This window comes from Hibiscus syriacus, unplaced genomic scaffold (assembly GCF_006381635.1).
Source record: "Hibiscus syriacus cultivar Baekdansim isolate YM2019G1 unplaced genomic scaffold, ASM638163v2 tig00010968_pilon, whole genome shotgun sequence".
Taxonomy (NCBI): Eukaryota; Viridiplantae; Streptophyta; class Magnoliopsida; order Malvales; family Malvaceae; genus Hibiscus; species Hibiscus syriacus.
Window position 1 is genome coordinate 834,771 of NW_024062239.1, and position 8,524 is coordinate 843,294.

An 8,524-nucleotide genomic window follows, 5' to 3' on the forward strand; every position below is an offset into this window, starting at 1 on the left:
TCTCTTGTGGGTCGTCTCCTTCGAGCCAAGTATTACGTCACATGGGATTTTATGTCCTCTCGATTAGGTTTCTCAGGGTCATATATTTGGAGGAGTTTATGGAGTACGAATGGGGTTCTACAAAAGGGGATCAAATGGAGAGTTGGCAATGGGCATTCTATTTCTGTTTGGAACAACTATCGGTTACCTGTAAGTATTCCACGTCGGGTTGAGTCAGATCAAAATGATGATGTTGATCTCGTTTTGGATCTAGTGGATTAGGATACTCGTGCCTGGAAGAAGAATCTAATTGAAGGATTGTTTGATATTAAGGAGGCTAATTTTATCATGGGTATTCCCATACCCCTATCGCGATTTAATCAGGAGGATTGTCGGGTTTGGAATGGCAAAAAATCTGGAGAATATAGTGTGAGAAGCGGATACAAGGTGCTGCTAGAGAATGGTGATGTTACCCAAACTGTTAAGGCCGTTTTGAATCAAATATGGGCTGGAGCGTGTCAATGGAAAATCCGAATTCATCTTTGGAAAATCACTCAAAATTTTATACCGTCTATTCAGAACATATACATAAAGCGTATCACAAATAATTCATTTTGTCAAGTGTGGAAATATTGTTGAATCGGGTCTTCATGTTATTCAAGATTGTAGCCTAGACTCCTCAGTTTGGTCGAGCATGCATTATGTTTGGCCTACTGATATCACAAATGATGACATTTTCGAATGGTTATATTGGTTGTTTACATATCATACATCCAGGAAGCATGCATAAATTTTGGTGATAATTTGGGGTTTGCTCGAAATAAGCTATATCATGAATGTAAACGTACAACAGTGAGGGATTTTGTTTCCTTTGTACGGTCGCACTGTTTGGAATATTCTCAGGCGAATGCTCGGACCATAGGTCGTGTGGAACAGATCCCAGCTAAGTGAAAGCCTCTAGTCCACCCGTATGTTAAAATTAATTTCGATGCAAGCTTCAAGCAAACACATCAGGAAGCATGATCAGGGATTGTAGCTCGAGGCAATGATGGGCCATTGTTAGCATCTTGTAGACGAAAGGGGGAGAGTATTACCTCAAGCTTCATGGCTGAAGAGATAGTCGCAGTGCATGTTGTTGATTTCACGGTTGATTTGGGTTTCCATGATGTTGTGTTCGAAGGTGATGCGAGAACGGTGGTGAAGATGCTTTCTTCCCTTAAACCTGATTACTCAGAGATTGGGTCAGTGATATGGGATGCAAAATAAAAATCATTAGCCATTCGAAATAGCATGTTTCAGTTTACACCAAGATCAAGCAATGGAGATGTTCACCTTATGGCTGCCGATTCAACTTCGGGTATGGAGGATAGATACTGGATCGAAGATGACCCAGAGATGGTGCTTCGTCAGGTCACTGAAGATCGAAGGAGGTTGGATCCCCTTTAGTCGTTGTCTTGTGGGGGACGTTGCTTGGGGATTTATGCTCAATTTCTGGTTGCCCTCTTGTTGTGTGCATGATCACTATTTAAGTTTGGTTTTTCACTTTTTTGGAAGCAAGGGAGAGAAGGGGTCAGTATGTTTGCTTTGTTTTTCAGACGATTCTTTTTTCCTTTTTATTACCTTTGTTTAGCTGTCATCCAATCTGGTTCTTATTGGCCAGGTTTGACTGTGCAATTTCTTTTAGTTGGTTTTTCATTAATAAAGTGCTGCCTTTTTCGAGTGTTTAAAAAAAATTATTAAACAACGGTTAATATTAATTTTTCAAAATAAATTATGAAACTTTATGAATTATCCGTACTTTTATCTTCTTACGTAAAACTGGAATAGTAGTATGTATTTTAATACAAGTTTGAGTGAACTGTCAAACCGACTTTTCATTATTGGGTAAATTATGCCCATAGTCCACTATGTTTTTGATCTGATCGACTTTGATTACTGGAAAAGAATTATTTCAGTCCCTAATGTTATTGATCCGTTCGATTTTAGTCTCTTAGTCATGTTAGTGACTTCAATAAAAGGGACAAAATAAAAGGGGTTAAACAAAATTAAAAGCGTGGAGATTTAAACCGGACGAATTAATAAAGTATGGTACAATTTTCCCTTAATTATTTTTTTCATTGATCAAAATCGGTCAGACCGACAACAAAAGTCGGTGAGATTAGGTACTGCTATTGATTAGACTTTTAATACAATTCCACATTGAATAATTCAAGCCGTTTCCTACTCAGAACTACTACCTCCTCCCATCTTCCTTTATATCAACCGTATTGGCAATGCGATGAAAGATGCAATTTCCAAAGACAAACCTTACATTAATTTAGACTCCCAAAGTCCATTCGGCGTGGCATTGGATAAGGATGAATGCTTTTGTATTTTACTGTGCTATCCGAATTTCAAGTAGTTAAACCAAAACACTGAAAAAGAATTAGGGTACGCTTCAAAGTTCAAATCCATCAGAATCACGTTTGCCTTTGAAGATTTTATGGAAGATGTATGCACAAGTCAGCACCCGACCATGTCGAGGCCGTTTGGTTCACAAGAAATTCCAGTATTTGACATTTCAATGACAAGTAGTATTTCATGCCGAGTATACATATGGGTTCGAGTTTTCTAGGATACGATTTCCGTTTTCGAATTTGATTTGTTTTTTATTAAAAAAAATTGACTTAAATTTTGAACATTGAATCAGATGAAACAGATTCAAACTAATATAAATAATTTTATATCGATAGACAATAGACTTGTTATGAATTGGATCGACCCAACAACCCTTTTTTCAATTATAAAAAAAAGTAATGTACACAAATAGTCTCGACTATAGACACTATATCATTGAGTCTTTTGATTATTAAAAGTTACGAAATGATCTCTTGACTATAGGATATTTCTTTGTTGAGTCCCTCAACAATTAAAAGTTACAAATGATTAAAGAAAATCAAAATATTAATATTAAATAAATAAATATATTAACATCTATATAATCAAAATTAAATTAAATAGTTTAAGATGGTTAATGAAATCATCCTAAACATTGACTTTAAAATTTTTGTTAGTGAGATTAAAGCAAATCTAGGAATGGAGGCTGCACTCTCCGGCTCGAAGGCAAAGAAAGATTAGTGGAAGACTGCTAGTGTTGATGGAGTAACTAAACGTGTAAAAGATAAAGATGAGATTCGATTCTTCGATAGAGTCCATAATTTTTATTGATGAGATTCTGACCAACTCAGTTATGGTTCAACTACTTAAAAAATCTGTCGGTTATAATAAAATTACTGTGCAAATTCTGTTGTTATTGAATTAGTGTTTGAGTAGGTTAGAAATGATGCTCTTTATTGGATCTGAGAGGAATATGATTTAAACTTCATTATTTAAAAGCGTTGATGGTTTGATAGGAGATTTAAGAAAGTTGCTGGTAAAATCATCTAAGTAAATGAAACTACCGTAAAGACAAATTGATAAGTGGGCTAAATATGTGCCTCTAAGCTTCTTCATCACCACTTCAATCTACATTTTAATTGAATAATATGTGCCTCTAAGCTTCTTAAAAACAAATTGATCAGTGGACTAAATGTATAGTAAATTCATGTCTAGGGACATGTAAAAACCCTTTGCCCACTAACCTCATTCCTTTTCATTTGAAAAAGACACTTACACCCTATGGCTTTCTAATCAGCAGCTGGTAACTCCACTAGATCCCATATTTCAATTGCTATTAAAGCACCAGATTGTGCAATAACAGCATGAGAACAATTTGCATTTTTCATTGCCTCATGTATATTGCAGGGTACTGTATCAGTTTGCAACAAATATACCTTTGGTTTGAAAATCCCTCGTTTGCTATGAGCAACCGCGGGATGCGTGTTTACTTGCTTTCATTTCTCTGCAGACCTTTGCCGGCGCTGTCGCCTGTCGTCCTGATAGACATTGAGTTTTGGTGCGTTCGTTACGAACTCTCACCTTGGCCTGAACATGATGAGAATGAGATTAAACTTCATATGTACTTTTTACGCTACATTTAAGGAAAAGTCTTAATTTGATTCCAAGGTTTTTGTTTAAATCTCCCTTGACAGTTAAGCGATTGCATGCTTTCTTTGAACGTTGTTTTCTTATCGTACATGGGAGATACCCTTCTCAGTAGCCTTCTAAGTACTGCACCATTCGAAAGTGGAAATCTTTCTTGACATCTCTTTTGTGTTAGCCCTTTCCACGATTCTGGTTTGCATATTCCATTAACAAAATTTATTAGAACTATCCTTTAATTTTTTTGGTTTACAAAACAGTAATGTTTTAAGGAATGTTAAGTAAAAAGAATAAACTACTTTTGTAATTATTTGACTTTGGTTTCAACAATTAAGCATATAAACATTGCTTTCCCATGAACTTCCATTGGTCACTTTAAAAAAACAAAACACAGTTAACAAGTGAAACTCAAGCCTTGTCATAACCAAATCCAGCTACTTCTAACGTATTCAACTTGTTATGTCTTCTTTATTAAGCTGAATTATTATTCTTTTCTGCACGGCATTATCCAATCGACCGGTTGATCGATTAGTGTGTTTCCAAAATCATAATCAAGATCAGAAATGGACGACAGCTGCACAGTGTGTGCTGACAATTTAGAATGGGTTGCCTACGGCATCTGCGGTCACCGGGTCGTGTGCTCCATGTTAGGAAAATAAACCGAGTACAAGTAATTTCCCTATAACCAGATTAGTGAGAATGCGAAATAAAAGCGGAAAAATAATACCTGAAAATTGATAACGGAGTTCAGCCAATTGTGCTTACGTCTCCGGGCTGCTGCAGATCTTTTACTAAGAGAGAAAATTTATAGGTGTTTACAAAACACTCACTACTCACAAGAAATCTCTCTAGTATAGGAAGAAAGAAATGTTTTGGGATGATTTTGAAGCTAAATGGGTAAGGGTATTTATAATAGAAACTTAGGGACTAATCTTTGAAAATACCCTAAAGTGCAATGACTAAAGTGAATTTACCCATTCCTATTTTCAACAAACATCTACCAAAATTTTACCAAACTTTGAAAAACATTTTTCAAAGAAACATTTACCAAACTTTGAAAAAACATTTTTCAAAGTTGGTTGCCAAACTTTGAAACTTTTAACAATCTCCCACTTGAAGACTGATTTTAATATGTCTTCACACCTCGATCAATGCAGCAGCATGTCTGGTCTTGTTATTCTAGCATGCCAACTGAAGCTGAACACAACTTCAGTTTGTCCGTAGTCACCGTCTTTGTCAACATGTCTGCCGGATTTTGAGCTCCACTAATCTTTTCAAGTTTCAAAATCCCATCTTCCAGAAGAGACCGGATAAAATGATATCTCAATTGTATGTGCTTTGTCCTGGAATGAAAAGACGGATTCTTTGCTAGATGGATAGCACTTTGACTGTCGCAATACAAGATATTGTTTTCTTGTTTCTTGCCTAACTCTTCCAAGAAACTTTGGAGCCAAACCATCTCCTTGCTGGCTTCCGTAACAGCGACATATTCTGCTTCAGTTGTGGAGAGAGCAACTATCTTCTGTAGTTGAGAAACCCAACTCACTGCAGTTCCTCCGAGAGTATAGACATACCCTGTAGTGCTCTTTCTGATGTCGACATTTCCGGCTAAGTCAGCATCTACATAGCCTGTCAGTATCATATCTCCACCTTTGAAACAAAGTGCTTTGTTTGTGGTACCCCGAAGATATCTGAGGATCCATTTGACTGCTTCCCAGTGTACCTTGCCCGGATTATTCATGTACCTGCCCCGAAGACATACCCTGTATCTGCATGAGCATGTCATCAACGTACAATAATAAAATAATGAAGCTTTTTCTGAACCTTTTGATGTAGCAACAATGATCTGCTTGGCATCTGATAAAACCACTGCTACTCATGAAGCTATCGAACTTCTTGTACCACTGTCTAGGAGCTTGTTTTAAACCATACAAGCTCTTCTTCAACCTGCATACCAGGTTTTTCTTGTCTGCCTCTATGAAGCCTTCTGGCTTCCTCATATAGATTTCTTCCTCCAAATCACCATGAAGGAAAGCTGTCTTTACATCTAACTGCTCAAGATATAAATTCTCTGCAGCTACAATTTTCAACACCAGTCTGATTGTAGACAATTTTACGACTGGAGAGAAAATTTCATTGTAGTCAATACCTTCTTTTTGCTGAAAGCCTTTGATAACCAATCTTGCTTTGTAGCGTTTGCTCCCATCGTGCTCTTCTTTGATCCTGTAAATCCACTTGTTGTGGAGCGCTTTCTTGCCTAGTGGTAATTCAGCTAATTCCCATGTCTGATTTGACATAAGCGAGTCCATCTCATCTTTCATGGAAGACTCCCACTTGACTGAATCCTCCACTTGCATTGCTTCATCATAGCACTCTGGTTCACCATTGTCAGTCAACAACAAGTAGTGTAAAGAAGGAGAATACCGTTGGGTTGGTTTAGGAATTCTGGAGGAGCGTCTCAGTTCTGGTGTGCGTGGTTCTTCCTCTTGAACTGTTTCAGGACTGATCTGAACATCATTTCCAGAAATCTCCTCGAACTCAGCAAATTCCTTTGTTTCAGCTTCGGTATTACTTGATTCTGTGGTTGACCTGTCTTTGTACATCACATTTTCATTGAAAATGACGTCTCTGCTTCTGATGATCTTTCGATTTTTGTAGTCCCAAAACCGGTAACCGAACTCATCACCACCGTAAACAACAAATACGCATTTGTTGGACTTGACATCAAGTTTACTTCTTTCAGCAGAGTTTATGTGTACATAAGAAATACAACCAAACACTCTCCAAGCTTCCTCTGGTATTCCGCCATCCAAAGGAACTGAGGGCCCACGGTTGATCAGGTAAGCTGTAGTGTTAATAGCTTCAGCCTATAGAAATTTGGGCAATCCGGCATGTATCCTCATGCTTCTGGCACGTTCATTCAGAGTTCTATTCATGCGCTCTGCTACGCCATTCTGCTGCGGTGTTATGGGAACTGTTATCTCCATCTTGATCCCATTGTTTGCGCAGAAATCTCTGAATTACTATCTTTGTACTCTCCTATTTTCAGACCTCAACCGCTTGACTTTTAAACCAGTCTCATTTTCCACCATGGCCTTCCATTTTCTGAAGGTATCGAAGACTTCTGATTTCTTCTTCAGAAAATAAACCCACACCTTCCTTGTTGAATCATCGATGAGGGTGACATAATATAGTGAGCCTGCAAGAGATGAAACTGGGGATGGTCCCCATACATCAGTATGAACCAATTCTAACCTTTCTGCCTTGGGTGTCTTGCCAATCTTTGCAAAACTGACTTTCTTTTATTTTCCAAAGATGCAATCCTCGCATAGTCCGACATCTACATTCTTTAGATCCGGCAGCTTCCCTTTTGATAGAAGTATCTTCATTCCTTTCTCGCTCATATGGCCAAGCCTTTGGTGCCATAGGTTTGATTTTCCATCAGCATCTGCTACTGTAATGATATTCTCTAAATTTGAGGTTACATAGAGAGTACCAGTCTTCTTACCATGAGCAATGATGAGTGCTCCTTTGGTAATCTTCCATTCACAGCCTGAAAAGGTTGTGCTATATCCTTCTCCATCAAGCTATCCAACAGAAATCAGATTTCTTTTGAGGCCAGGAATATGTCTCACTCCTATCAGCTTCCAGGTGGTCTGGTTTGGCAACTTTAGTCGGATGTCTCCTTTTCCGACGATCTTTAAGGTTTCATCATCAGCAAGATGAACCTTGCCAAAATCACCACTGACATAGTTCTCCATGATTTCTTGGTATGGGGTGGAGTGGAAAGATGCCCCTGAATCCAAGATCCATGATTCAAACTGACTGTTGACGCTTAGAATCATGGCATCACCTGTCTCCTCTGTCACGTTGGCAGATTCCTGTGCACCGGTATCTTTCTTCAGTGCTCGGTAATCTCTTTTGAAGTGACCCTTCTTGCCGCAATTATAACAGGTAAAATCTTTATTTCCTGTTCTTGATTTGCCCCTTCTGGATTTTGATCTACCACGATTTGAATTTCTTTCTGAAGTTCTCCCTCTAGACTCCCATGTGCAAGGATGAGGAGGTTGATGCTTCACCCGATTCTCTTCGTCGAATTTCTTCACTCAATACCAGATCCCGAACATCGTCGAATTTTAATTTGCTGTTTCCCGACGAACTGCTGACTGCTGTAACAGTAGCATTCCAACTGTCTGGTAGAGATGATAAGAGAATTAAAGCTCGAACTTCATCATCGAACTCAATTTCCACTGAACTCAACTGGGTTGTGATTGTGTTGAGTTCATTTAGGTGTTGTGCCACTGATGCCCCTTCCGCCATCCGCAAATTGAATAATCGCCTCATCAAATGAACTTTGTTTGAGGCCGATGGCTTCTCGTACATACTGGAGAGAGCCGCCATAAGACCCCCCCGTGGTCTTTTCCTTTGTTATGTTAAAAGCAACATTGCAGGATAACGTCAGTCGGATAACTCCGAGGGCTTGTCTGTCGAGAAGAGCCCAATCTTCATCCTTCATGCCCTCTGG

At 38.5% G+C, this 8,524-nt stretch overlaps 1 long non-coding RNA gene across 1 annotated transcript; it reads right to left on the reverse strand.

Moving 5' to 3' along the window:
* Nucleotides 1-760: 760 nt before the first annotated feature.
* On the reverse strand, nt 761-1,404 carry LOC120204500. The gene is made up of 3 exons (XR_005523944.1): nt 1,312-1,404; nt 1,074-1,201; nt 761-974 (listed from the first exon to the last, which is right to left on the reverse strand). It is a non-coding gene; the product is annotated as an uncharacterized LOC120204500 (long non-coding RNA).
* Nucleotides 1,405-8,524: the final 7,120 nt, after the last annotated feature.